General features: G+C 45.4%; 1 protein-coding gene and 1 long non-coding RNA gene across 3 annotated transcripts in view; one reads left to right on the plus strand and one right to left on the minus strand.

The window, feature by feature from the left end:
* Positions 1-12,576, minus strand: part of LOC112545097 (uncharacterized) — a 93,880-nt gene that overhangs the window by 7,866 nt on the left and 73,438 nt on the right. The window lies entirely within an intron of this gene.
* The window catches only part of NGF (nerve growth factor), a 51,829-nt gene continuing 41,634 nt past the window's right edge, over positions 2,382-12,576 (plus strand). For both annotated transcript variants that reach the window (XM_075910556.2, XM_089773723.1), the window contains exon 1: positions 2,382-2,581. The gene's annotated coding sequence lies outside the window, so the exon portion shown is untranslated. The remainder of the gene's footprint in view (positions 2,582-12,576) is intronic.

Raw genomic sequence — 12,576 nt, forward strand, 5'->3', positions numbered from 1 at the left:
TGTGATTAAGCCAAGGCGGTGTTTTGCCATATTTTCTATCTTTCTGACGATTTATATAATACATGGTCGCTATGTTGTCTGTGAGGACGCCCACTGTGGAGTTGCAGAGGTGCGTACAGAAGTATCTGCAGGCGTTGGCAACGGCCCTCAGCTCGAGGAGATTCATGTGTAACAGAGATTCCTGTGGTGACCAACGACTTTATACGGAAAGATTGCCCATGTGAGCACCCCAGCTGATGAGGGAGGCACCTGTGGTCATGTGACAGCGAGGTAGTAGGTGATGAAACGGAGTGCCCGAAAGTAAACTGTCATCGACTGTCCACCAGAGGAGGGAAGACCTGACCGTGGACGGGACGGTTACCCACTTGCGTATGTTGTGCCTTATGGGATTGTATATTGTGATCAGCCAGTGTTGTAATGGCTGAATGTGCAGCCTGGCATGGGGAATGACGTATGTTATGGAAGCCATATGACCCATTAATTTGAGTACCATTACGACTTCTACTGCACATCTGTATACAAGCTGGTCCAATAGGTCTTGCAATGCCCGAAACTTGATAAGGGGTAGATATGCCCTTGCTGTGACTGAGTCGAGACACGCACCTATAAACTCTAGATTCTGAGTAGGTATCAAGGAGACCTAGGACAAGTAAAGTCTCAATAGTCATCCGTACCATGTCTGAAGTTTCCGTTGATGAACATCCTTTTATTAGACAATCGTCCAGGTAAGGATATATAACGATTCCCATGTGTTGAAGATGGGCAGCAATGACTGCGAATGTCTTTGTGAAGACCCTTGGCGCTGTGGCAAGACCAAAGGGTAGTACTCAATTTTGGAAGTGGTCTGCGCCAATTATGAAACGTAGAAATTTTCTGTGAGCGGGGTGAACCATCACGTGGAAATAGGCATCTTTAAGGTCGAGAACAGCAAACCAATCGCCCTGCGGCACCAGGGCAAGCTCAGCATCTAATGTGGAGCACCCACGGGGACATCACTTAAAGAAGAACTATGAAATATGAAGGAAGGAACTTATAACACAAACAAACTGTAACTGCTACAAAATAATCTCACGAATGAAGCAGTAAAGGAGAGAAGTTGAAGAGACCAGTTCACTCCATCTGCAGCTTGAGGCGGTTGAGAGGAACTGGCGGAAGCCAGACCACGCAACCGCACAAAAGAGCTCAAATGCCACGACGCCACCGTGCATGCACGGTCCGACCAAATAAATCTCTGTTCTGCGGCACCGGGGCAAACCCAGCACCTACAATGGAGCACCCATGGAGACATCACTCAAAGAAGAAAATAGTATTGCCTTGAAAACTAGCCTGCCTCTGGTTTGGCCTACACTGAACTGTATCAGCATGGCAAGGGTGTGAGACCCTGGGCTGAGGTAGCTATGCTAACATTCCCAGAGCAGATACAAGTAAGCTGACCAAAGTATGTTCTGTCAAGTTAACTAACTCTATTTGAGGAGGAGGTTTTCAGAAAAGACACTTTCTGACAGTGTAGGCTGGGTGTTCACTGCAAAGCTACGTTGTGTAGTTGTGCCAGTATAGTCTCCATAGTGTAGCCATACCTTCTCTTTCACTGACACAGGGAGCTAGGCGGTCCCTCTACACACATGCAGTTTCTTTTAGACTAAGATCAATGTATATTGCATGAGGAAGTATGCAAACCAGAAGCTAACAAATACTGTGAAGTCTCTGTAGCACGGAAGCATTGGATCTAGGCAGTGGGGAGACCCCACCTTGCAAACAGCCAGCGTACATATTCTGAAACTTTCCCTGCACGTGCACACCTCTGCTTGGATTCAGGCTCTGTGCTAGGGCTGGTAGGTATCAATCAGTTGAATAGTCATGTCATTTTGATGTAACTGCATCAAAACTTAGCAACAGTCCCCAGGGGCTGGGCCAGCAGCCAGTGCACTCGGGCGCCACCCCTAAGGAGCCCTTTGCCAGCCTGTGTCTGCTGCCTCTGTATCAGAGGCAGCAGCACAGGGCGGCAGCAGCCTCTGTCTGCAGGAGTCTGAGCTCCCTGCAGACAGAGACTGTGCCAGCATCCCACGGAGCTTGTCCTCATGACAAGCCGGGGCTCCCTGCAGACAGAGGCTGCTTGGCGGCAGCCTTCCTTGTCCCCCCTCCCTCGTGCAGAGGCAGCAGCACGGGGCAGGGAGCAGGTGGCTTCTGCCTCCCCCCCATACTCCCTTGCTGCCTGATACAAAGGCAGCAAGCGGGGGGGGGGGGATGTATGGAGCTGGCAGGATTAACTGATAACCCAGATGTAACGGTTCATCACGTAGTGGAGTACACACACAGACAGCCCTACTCTGAGCCAAAGGCTGATTTCTTCAATCGAGGGCTCCGATTTTTGGGCACTAGGACCCAGGGGGAGCTTGAGTCTCATGAGTCAATGCAGCTCTCAACCCTCAGGGCAGTGAATGAGGCTGGAGAAGCAGAGTGTGTGTGTGAATGGCTCATCTGATTTGGAAGTGTCCACAAACTAGGATACTACAGGCTACAGAACAGCTTGGGCACCCCTTAGGATTCCATCTCCTAGTGGGACTGAGGGCACAGCGTGGAGGTGAGTGACAAGCTGATCAAAGGGCTTTCCTAAGCGATCACTGTGGTTGTGGAAGAAGTTTGGAATTTTTCAATGTAGCATACGTGGTTTTGCTGTACTCTGATCCTCATCCTCCTGGCTGGGGGGAAGCCAGATGTATCTGAAAGAAGGGTTGTACTGGCTGGGGCTAGTAACATTAGTGCAAAATGCCTGAGATTTTTCCCCCATAGTTTGCCTGTTGTGTTTAGGCTGAGAATGGACCTAATGCAGGGTTAACTTCATGCTTGTCTGTAACTCTAAGCATTTGTGACCGAGTTCAAACCTGTGAAACATCCTTACAAAGTAGCCCAATCTTAGAGAGATACAAGGGTTCTCATCTTTTTTCACTCAGGTAAAATCAGATTCATTTTATGTTACTGGGTAGCTCAGTTAATCTGAGAAATCGCTATTACCCTGCTGCTTTTAGGGAACGAGGCTCATTTAACATTAGCCACATTTTTCCTAAAATAATCCTACCTTACTTCAGAAAATATTCCTTGTCAGAACCGAATTCTGATGCAAGGCTAAGCAGAATTGATTCAAGGCTAACCGTCACAGGCAGAAGCAGCAGTTCACCAGACACACACATTTTCTAGGTTCGTATGGAAAAACTCACAAACTCCTTGCTAGCTGCCTATTGTCACAGGATGAAGCTGACAGCATTTATTGATTTGTTTTATCTAGGAAAGACAGGAGTCGGGGAGATAGATGCAAACCCCAATCAGGAAAAGGGAGCGTATTTGGGAGCTCAGAAGAAAATGTAACTTGATAAAGTTCATGTGTGCTTTAGGGGTTACTTCCTTCACTTTAAATTCTCATTATCCTCTCCCGAAGTTTTAGGGGGAAAAAATAGCAAACCTGCTCGTCGGGCTGGTTTTTCCAAGTTGCCACAACTTAGAGGTTGAGCTGTAACAGTTATGAAAATAATTTATGGGTGTTTTCATGCCTTGAAGTGTAGCACAGTAAAGTCTCAAGCACTTTTTGATATAAGCTAAAATAAAATGTGGTGAGTTAACACAGTCCTGCCTAAATGCACATTGGTTAGGGTTCTGAGCTGTGGCCTACACTACAGAGATAAGTTAATCTTAAAATAATTCTGTCAACTATTATTTCATGTATGTCAAACATGCCAGGTTGTGGTGGTGTAGGTACTTTCTTAAGAGGACTGTATCAATAGGACCAACGGCCAAATAAAGTGGACTGTTCATATGAGTAAGAGAAGCAGGATTTGGCCCTCCAATGTATGAGTCATTCCACAACAAATTTCAGCATGATTTGAAGAGATCTTACAGCAAGAAAGTAACTTTTCTGTTGAGTATGTGCAATGAAGTAGTAGTTATTCAACTTGAGAAATAAGGACAACTCACTCTAAAGAGATGTTTCACAATGTAGTTGCATAGGAAGTAGCGATGACTATATGGCTCATTACTTTCTCTGCATGTTAGCTAGGCAATGTTAATTTCTTCACCCAAAATTTAAGCATTTCTCGTCAGATATGATCTTGAAATTTCAGTTAATAGTTACACAAAAGGCATGGCGGCTTATTATCACATGTACTAAATAAAAACAGTTGCAACGCTAATACATTAGAATAATCAACCTCTTGCTTTAAAATCTGCATCAAAATTTGGGCTTAGAAAAATTGAATATTTGTGTAGGTCAGTGTTAAACTAACTGCCCTTCCTTTAAAGAGCAAATAGAAGAGAATAGCTAGGCCACATGTAGGAGCTGAAACTTTGCAAAGTGGAGCTTGCAGCAGTGTATTAACTGGTAATTAGATCCCAAATGGTCACATATGACTCCACTTGCTTTGGTCCTGTGCAAGACACTCCCTTTTACTCTGAATATGAGTTTAGTTAAAGAAATTTAAAAAAATAACAATCCAATTGAAACATATTGAACATTTTTGCATTCTGACCACCTCTTCCAGTTTAAAGGATAATGGCTACTGTTACATGTACTGGGTAATTATATACTTCTAATTTTAAGGCAGTTTTCTAGTTATTTGAGGACCATCTTTAGGTACAAGTACTGTAGGCAATCTGTAATAAAGACTGAAATTAAATCTCACCACCAATAAATCTGTCCAGTATGGGTCCTGCTTTGGACTCAATGACCTCCTGAGGGCTCTTCCAGCTCTAGAGTCTATGATGGAATTAGATTTTTGCCTGTCATTAGACTCTCTTAGAAGCTTCCAACACTCCGGTCATCTGAAGAAGAGGGCTGTGCTCACGAAAGCTCATGATCCCATCTGCATGTCTGGCTAGTCTTTAAGGTGCTACTGGACTATTGGTTGTTTTTAAGTTTGTCCTGTTACAGAGTAACTTGGCTCCCCCCCCGTGAAGCATTAGAATCTCTGCCCTACAAAAGCAAAGGAGCCAGGATCTTTCAAGTCATCTAAACTAAGCAATGGTGACCTCTGCTGGAACTGCCCTCTCATCACCATGAGTGGAATGGGTGTAGTTGATAAAATGCAGAAATTGGTGACTTCACTAATGAACAGCTCGAGTGCTGTCAGTTAACAAGTACTTCCTCTGCATATCTACATGTGTGTGTACCTCTCTGGTGAGCAATGGAGCCCGTTATACACACACCTTGCTTCTGGAAACAGGACAGAGTTCTCAAAGTTTCCCCAGCCCATTGTGCAATATTGTGTTGAGTCCATTGCTGGGGAATAGTTATTGGCACTACACTGCTGCCTTGAACTGTTGTCATTTGCGAAGGAAACAGCTGACTTCGCTTTTAGGTTAAATATATTAAAAGATGCAAAGGCTTGGAATTAATTCCCCAAATGGAAGCAGGGTGAAAGCTCTAGCTCGGTGTCTTGTTGGATTTTTTGCTTATAATGAGATTGGAGAAGTTAGGGACTGACATCCAAAGCCTTATCCACACAGATTCTCAGTTGGAGTGAATGGATGACTTTAGTGTAAATATGCCAATTTATGCTACATGAAAATCTGGCCTCCTGAAGGAACGCCTATAGGCAATGCAGACCACCCATAAGAACGGAAACATTGATCCACTACAACCAACCCTGGAGAGAACAGCAAGAAGTAACCAATGCAATTAATCAGAGAATACTTGGGAGACTTGTGAAGGAGATGGGATCTACCTATTGAAGTAGTTCCTACATGGAAGACCACTTATTGATTAGACGTGTGGTTTGGAGCCCATAAGAACCATGGGTGAGAATCGCAACATTTGTGGAACAGAAAAGAGCCAAATCATGCCATGAAAAATATTTCCCTAAGTGCCTGAAAAATATAAAAAGTTTTCTATTCAGCCTTTTAAACTAACTTCTCCCTGTAGGTTCCTATAAAAATAAAGGTCAGTAAAACCTAATTTTGGAACCTCAAACAATGGGAGGTAAGTGCTTAAATACCTTTAAAAAAATCAAGCCTCAATGCTTTATTCCTTTGACAAAGGAATCACAATGTAGTCCAGAACTATAGAACCATTTTTGCTCTATATATCACTTGATAATACTCATCCACATGCACAGAGAGGACATGGGCCTTACTCTCATTTACACAAAGGCTTGTTGACACCATACTGACAGCAAAGAGCAGCTGGAAAATGGGAGGAAATTACATTTAAATCCCCTTTAGACTTCCAAAATGGTGCAAAGGGGCCATAGTATAAACGAGACTCAGATCCCAAGTATTTTAACATGTAAAAATACAGTGTGGTCTCACGAAACAGAAAGCTCACTTTTTAAACATCTCTAATACACGCTGTTAATTCACTGATGGTAAAATTATACCCACGGTCTGTGGTTTGTTTAAAGACTAAAGGCAAAGACGAATGATAAAGGTATCAATGTGCTTTCATTTAGTCACTGCAGTAAGAGGTTCAGACTGGGACATACAAATATTTACTCAAGAGCAGGGAGGGTTATGACTAAAGAATGGCAGAACCCCCTAACAAAAGTACAGAACAGGTCAATTTGAAGGCAGCTGTAATTCAGGGGAATTAAGTGCCTTGTTGTGCACCCGGGGGAAAGGTTATCTCTACATCGTGGTGAATTTTGTAAGTAAAATCAAAGGAAGAATTGCCTTGTCAGGCTTTCCAACAGCAGAGTGGGGGAGGGGGGGCAGCTGCCCCAGAACCCGGCGATTCAAAAGGGCCCAAGGGTCTCAGCTGCCACCACTCCTACAGGGGCAATGGTGGCCAGGAGAGGGGCAGCTCTGTAATCCTGGCAGGGGTGGGGCTGGGGCAGCCAGGAGCCCTGGGCCAACAGTCACGCCAAGGCTGTCAGCCCCGTCTGTCAGCACAGGAGGCTCACCTCGGACATCTGCTGGACGAGAACGGCCATGTGCCATGCATACTGCATCAGGGCTGGAGAGCTCATCGCTGAAATAAAGCTGCCCACAGGGGACGGCTCATGGGGCAGCTACCCTGGACCCAACAGTTTCAAAGGGCATAGGGCCCCGCTACCTCGACCACAGCAGCAGCCGGAGCTCCAAGCAGGCCAGGCTGACTAGACTTCACTGGGCAACGGGGAGGGCTCGTCTATCCCTGCTTCGCCTCCCGAGCAGTGGGCGGGAGATTGCCGGGAAGCACAGGGGCAGCAGCAAGGGTCAGATCCTCCCGCATTCACCACAGTGGCCGCAAGTGGAGCCATCTTGCCCCAGCCTGCTGCACTCCCCCAGTCCTGGCTCCCAGTGGAGCTAAACAGGCTGGGGCTGGGTCACTCCACTTCCCATGGCTCCCACTGCCATTGCCTAGTTCAGAACAGACCCGACCCCTCCTGCTTGCACCAGGCCGCCCTGGGTCTTGTGGGCCCCCCAAAGCCCGGGGCCTGGACCAGCTGCCCCAAGCCATCCTATGGCCAGGATGGCTCTGCAGAAAGGACAAAAGATTTATGGGAATTCAAACAGGATCTCAGTTACTCTAGCTCAGACAGAAGTGTAATTCACGTCTGGAAATGCCTGGGAGGCTTCTTTCCACGCAAGGAGCATTTCCTGTTACTAGAGAGTCTGTTTTATACTATTGGCATGTGCAAGTTACCACGCATGGTGCCCAAAGTGACATTAGTGCACTCTTTGGCTCCCGCTCAGCTCTCATTGATGTGTGCCTCCCCTGAAGCTCTGTGCTTCAGAAGTTCCCTAAAGACATGACATAAAGCCAAGCTACACGTGTGTGTTTTATGCAACTGTGACTCTGACACATTAATTGGGAATGATTAATCCCTCTCTTACACACGGACTTAAATCAGTATACACTAATAAAACTGAGCACCCTTTCAGTGTGTAAGTGTTAAATCTTTACTCAAGTCCTCAGTAAACCCAACCACATTTGAGGTGGTCAGTAGATTTTAGCTCCTCAAAAGTATCCCTCTTGGGACTGCTTGAGTCTCCCGCTGTCCCCATGCTCCCCACAGCGCTTTCACCTTTCACGTGCAGCAACAGCCCTAGGGCTGCTGCTACACTTCAAAAGGTGGAGACACCCTTATCAACTAATCGAATAGTTGATGCAAATTGCATCAACTATTCAATTAGCCAATTAATCTAAATTTAGCATCCTTAATACAAAGTATACAGGGCTTACTTTATATTTTTATTACAAATATTTGCACTGTAAAAAGGAAACAAAAGAAATAGAATTTTTCAGTTCACCTAATACAAATACTCTAATATAATCTCTTTATCAAGAAAGTTGAATTTACAAATGTAGAATTATGTACAAAAACTGCCCTCAAAAATAAAATAAAACAATGTAAAACTTTATCCCCTACAAGTCCACTCAGCCCTATTTTTTGTTGAGACAGTCACTAAGATAAACAGGTTGGTTCACATTTGCATGAAATACAGGCAGTCCCCGACTTACGCGGATCCGATTTATGTCGGATCCGCACTTACGAACGGGGCTTTTCTCGCCCCGGAGCTCACAGGCGGCAGGGTCGCCACCCGTGTCCTCCGGGGTGAGAAAAGCTTCTCCTGGTCTCTCTGGTCTGCTGGGGAGGGGGGCCAGCAAAGCCGCTGGACCCCCCCAGCAGACCAGGGACACCCGAGCAAAGCCGCCCAGGCAGCGGGACTCCCGCCACCCGGGCGGCTTTGCTCCTGTCCTCCTGGTCTGCTGGGGGGGTCCAGCAAAGCCACTGAACCCCCCCCCCAGCAGACCAGGGACTCCCGAGCAAAGCCGCAGCCTAGGCGGCTTTGCTCCCAGGCAAACGAGCAAAGCCGCCCAGGCGGCGGCTTTGCTCTGGTGTCCCTGGTCTGCTGGGGGGGTCCAGAGGCTTTGCAGACCGGGTGCGCTTGGGCTGTCCCGCTGCGGGCGTGCTCCGCGGCTTTGCTCCCCGTCTCCATGGTCTGCAGGGAGACAGGGAGCAAAGCCTTGGCGCATGCCCGCAGCGGGACAGCCCAGGCGCACTCCTCGGCTTTGCTCCTGTCCCCCTGGTCTGCTGGGGGGGGGGGTGTGCAGCTAGTGCCCCCCCCCCCCCCAGCAGACCAGGCTTTTCTTGCCTACCCCTGGGGTAGAGGAGCTGGAGGCTGCCGGGTTGGCCCCGTAGCGCCGCTCCAGACCAACCCGGCATCATCCCAGCTGCTCTGCCCCAGGCGTCCTGATTCAGCCGCTGCTGGTCAGTTTCAGCAGCGGCTGAATCAGGACGCCTGGGGCAGAGCATCTGGGGTGCTGCCGGGTTGGTCCAGTAGCGCCGAGGAGCCGCGCTACTGGAGCAACCCAGCAGCACCCCAGCTGCTCTGCCCCAGGCGTCCCCAAGTCAGCCGCTGCTGAAAGTGACCAGCGCTGACTACAGGAAGCCTGAGGCAGAGTTGCTCTGCCCCAGGCTTCCTGGAATCAGCCGCTGATCAGTTTCAGCAGCAGCTGACTTGGGGACGCCTGGGGTTCTTAAGTTGAATCTGTATGTAAGTCAGAACTGGCATCCAGATTCAGCCCCGGTTGAAACTGATCAGTTTCAGCAGCGGCTGACGCCAGTTCCGACTTACATACAGATTCAACTTAAGAACAAACCTACAGTCCCTATCTTGTACGTAACCCAGGGACTGCCTGTAATGCTGCCCACTTCTTGTTTACAATGTCACCTGAAAGTGAGAACAGGCATTTGACTGGCCCAGCTGTAGATATTTACACGCAGGTGTGATAAAGATTCACATGTCCTCTGACATGGTGGTTCAAGCATGAAAAGACATGAGTCCGTGCTGATGACAGGTTCTGACTGATAATGATCCAAAGCAGCGCAGTCTGATATATGTTCATTTTCATCATCTGAGTCAGATGCCACAAAGGCCTGGTTGAATTTCTTTTCAAATGGCTCAGGTTGTGTCATTTCTGCATTGCAGTGTTGCTCTTTTAAGATTTCTGAAAACATACTGCATTCCTTAGCCCTCTCAGATTTTTGGAAGGCACTTCAGATCCTTAATCCTTGAATGCTGTAGCCATTTATTACATTAAATTTAATACATTATTTTTAACTAGACTCGTCAGCATGAAATCTCACATTGATATCTTTTTTGAATTTTGTCAAATCTGCAGTGAAAGTTTTCTTGAAACAAACAATACGTCACCATCTGAGACTGCTATAACCTGAAATGTATGGCAGAATTTGGGTAAAACAGAGCAGAGAATTGTGCGTCTCCTGCTAAGGAATTCAGTCACAAATTTAATTAATACACTTTTTTTTAAACCAGTATGGAAGCATGAGCTCTTGAATGGTGGCCCAAAGCATGAAGGAGCATAGAAATGTTTAGCATACCTGGTACAAATACCTTGCAATGCCAACTACAAAAGTGCCATGCAAACCCTTCTTCTCACTTTTAGGAGACATTATACATAAGAAGCAGGCAGCATTATCTCCCATAAATATAAACTAACTCATTTGGCTAAACAAGAAGTAACACTGAGTGGACTTGTAGGCTCTCAAATTTTATACTCGTTTATTTTTAAACGCTGTTGCATAACAAAAAAGCCTACAATTGTAAATTGCACTTTCACAATAAAGAGACTGCACTGCAATACTTGAATGAAGTAAATTAAAAATACTGTTTCTTTTGTTTATATTTTACAGTGCAAATATTTGTGATAAAAATCATATAAAGTAAGCACTGTACACTGTATTGTGTTGTAATTGACAGTCATTTTTCAAATTCCCTGTTTCAATGTATGAAACCTTTAGACTCCATCTCAAACACTGAGGACAGAAATATTTACTTCCCAGAAAAGGTTCTCTTTTCTTTTTCCAAGGATCTTGTATTTGCCATAAAGCCTCAAAGACTTACTGTAAAGTGGTTCCCATTGGCAAAAGGCCGTATCAACCCCTATCAAAATCACGTCCTCCATTACTTGGAACAGTTGTGTTGCACGATTACACTTTCCAGATTTCTCAGTGGAATCCTCTGGAACAAGAGTGTGTTATGGTTATAGTCTCTAGTAAGAATCCAAAAAGTTGTGTGATGCATGCTCTGTAGCTTGACAAATCTATAGCATTTTCCCTGGACTGGGAATGTCAAAAGTTATTTTCCTGGTGGCACCATTCGAATGTTCCTGGCCAAGAACCCACTGACCAAGTGGTACTTGCAACTTCTGACAGAGTTGATATTGTTATAGAGATGCTCAGGACATTTCTGAAATTGAAAACTGAAGTTGGTCCACTGAATGTATTCCAAAAGGCATCTTTCAAACATCATTTTTAAAAGGTATAGTTCTGTCTCCAAAATCTCATGTCCCTTGCCAAGATATATCCTAACAATGTGCTAATAAAACAGAAGACCTTGCTTCCACAGAATTAAGTAACAAAACTCCCACTGATTTCAATAGAAACCAGTTCAGGCATAAAGAGAAAAAAATTGTCAACTCACCAATGAGGTGATTACTTTGACTTTTTTTTTTTTGGACAACTTGATTCACCAACCACCCATTATCAAAATTATGACAATCCTAGACAGTGAGCCCTCTAATTTTTGCTAGCTATGTGTGGAATAAATTGTGTGTGCACCAAGGTATGCATGGATGTGCACCACCAGTAGAAACACACACAGTCAGCTGTAAGCAACATAGGCATTCTGCCAATCAGCTGGGCGGCACCTGAATCTCTCCTGGGTGGTGACCCAAGCGCTCAGGTTAGGAAACGCTGATCATAGATATGATTCAAACATCAAACCCTTAACAGAAATAATGTGATCGTGATTCTCACTCTGGTGCCTGGTCATTTATTTTGAATTGCGAACATTTGTGAGCAATGCTACAGTGTTAAAGTTGCTGTGATAAAAAGCTTATTTCGATCACTGCTTGATGGTAGTTGCTCGGGAAAGTACTAGAAGATTGTTTGAAAGTCTTTAGTCACATGTAGACAGTTAACGTTACAAATTTCAGTGGGATGGGGGGGGGGAATTATTTCCTTGAGACTTCCTATTACTTGGAGTTTATCTATTTTGCTGGCTGACAACTAATGTGGTATGGGCGTTTTGTTAGTCTAAACATTTTTTTATAATGTTTTACAATTCATTTATTTCATAATTTTCCCCTTAAATGACTGTGTAATTGTGCTTCAGAACGCTTCCTAATTTTAACGGAGGTGGGTCTCATTCTCCCATTTTCTTTATTTTGTTTGCAGTAGAGCCACATGAAATCTCGGTAAACACAAGGGCTATGTCTACACTACATGCTTCTTGCACAAGAAGACTTTTGCACAAGAGATTTTGTGCAAAAACTTCTTGCGCAAGAGCACGTCCACACATCAAAGCACATGGCTTTTGCAATGTGCTTCTGTGCAAGAGAGTGTCCACACTGCATGGACGCTCTTGTGCAAGAAAGCTCTGATGGCTATTCACAGAATGGCCATCAGAGCACCTGTGCTTTTTCTTGAGCATTCACACTTGCCCTTTTGCACAATAGCTGTAGTGCAAAAGGGAGTTATGCCTCCTAAAAGGAGGTTTACCTACAGCAGAAAAAGCCCTCTCCTCTGCCGTTTTATTCTTGATTTCCTTGCGCAAAAGCACATTTGAGGTGTGGACTCTCCA

The sequence above is a fragment of the Pelodiscus sinensis genome, chromosome 27 (assembly GCF_052426305.1).
Source record: "Pelodiscus sinensis isolate ZL-2025 chromosome 27, ASM5242630v1, whole genome shotgun sequence".
Taxonomy (NCBI): Eukaryota; Metazoa; Chordata; order Testudines; family Trionychidae; genus Pelodiscus; species Pelodiscus sinensis.